Source organism: Charadrius vociferus, unplaced genomic scaffold, assembly GCF_000708025.1.
Source record: "Charadrius vociferus isolate BGI_N301 unplaced genomic scaffold, ASM70802v2 scaffold225, whole genome shotgun sequence".
Taxonomy (NCBI): domain Eukaryota; kingdom Metazoa; phylum Chordata; class Aves; order Charadriiformes; family Charadriidae; genus Charadrius; species Charadrius vociferus.
Genome location: NW_009648638.1, coordinates 298,909 through 300,601, shown reverse-complemented (window position 1 = coordinate 300,601; position 1,693 = coordinate 298,909).

Genomic DNA, 1,693 nt, shown 5'->3' with positions numbered 1-1,693 from the left:
ATGAAGATGTTGAAGCAAAAAAAAAAAAAAAAAGGAGTAGACTTTTCAACTGTTGAATGAACTATTACAAGCACTTCACAAGAATTCTCAACACATTTAGTCCAAAGTATATCCAACTTTTCTTAAATTTAAGAAAACCACTGCACACACAGAATTAGGCAACCATCAAGAACGCAGTTTAAAAAAACGACAACCACTTGCAGGGCTGAACAATAAATCCACCCCCTGCCCCGTGTACATTCTCTAGCTCAGCTCACAGCACTGTTGCTGAAGTGCTCACGTCTGCGCAGGACAGTGCCATATGGGCAGAAACATGGAGACAAGTGGCAGGACAGCTTTCCTACAGCAACAGTGTCAGCTCCTGTCAAGATCTGACAAATTACAGCTACAGACAATACCTAGCTTCTAAAGATGCAGTTATAAATAAAATACTCAGTTACAGAGAACTTATTATTCCCTACAATTACACTAGGGACGGTACCTTCCTTTCCTGACCAAGGGGGAGAATTTAGGTCAATATCATTGCCTAGGTTATCCAGGAACTACTTGAGCAAAAGAAAGCGCCTCAGAGAACTTATCCAATTAAAGGTAAGAATTAATTACATGCTTCTTACATTTCGGGCAAGGCAGCACTGTTATGAGCAATTACTATTCTAGCATCATTCCCAACTTGACCTTAATTAATTACTCTGGATTACAGGCAAGCAGATTTTACTCTCAGGCTGCTCAAGTAAAATATTATTTCCGTGCAGGAGACATCAACACAGTTATCAGCAAGAAAGTAAACTGAACTCTTTCACAAGCTGACTTAAGTCAAATAATGAGTATTCATCTAATCCACCTCCAATTCCAGAACTATTTAAAAAGTCACACAAAAAAAGGAGAGAATGATACTATGAGTGATCTTCATTGTAAGTCTTCTCACTTGGCTTGTTTTAGAAACTGGTCCTGTGAAAGGAGCCTTACTCATTATAGAAAATTAAAGGAAACCAGCGCAAAGGTATTTCTGTTATAGAGATGCTCCGGTACAAGGTTCTGTACAGATACCTAGAAAAGTTTACTTCAAGTCATTAGCATTGGTTTTAACATTTGGGTTTATTCTCCTGCTGCATACAATACCAAATTCTGTACACAGAAAGACATTTTGTCCAGCTTGGACTCATCAACTTTCAAGTATCCCTCCTGATCTATTTGCAAGCATTTAGGCTATGAACAATAGCCTGGGGCCACAGAAACATCTCCAGTGCCCAGATTTTTTTAATAAATAAAGGAGATATAACTGTTTTCCAAAATTGTACTGACAACCTGCTTTGATTAACCAAGCTCCCTGCCAAGCCAACTGGTACAATAATCCATTTCGGTGGCAACAAGCCATACCTGAACCTAGACTTGTCAGGAACAAGAATACAGTGCCTCCCAAACCTGTGCATCAAACAGGTGTGACATGGAGCAGCTTTTGAGTTGGCGCGAGGATTCACTGTTATTTCTTTTCCTTAAAGACAATCCGAAGGGACAAGGTGCAGCAGGGCAGAGAGGTGCTCCAGACTTCACGGGACAGAGGAGGGCCAAATGCCTCCAGCAGACAGTACCGCCGTGGAAACCAACTCCGGCCACGGTGCACACATCGGGGGCAAGTACCTGCCCCGCGCCAGGTTCCTCCCCGCTTCGCCCCGGGGGCCGGGAGAGGAGCAGC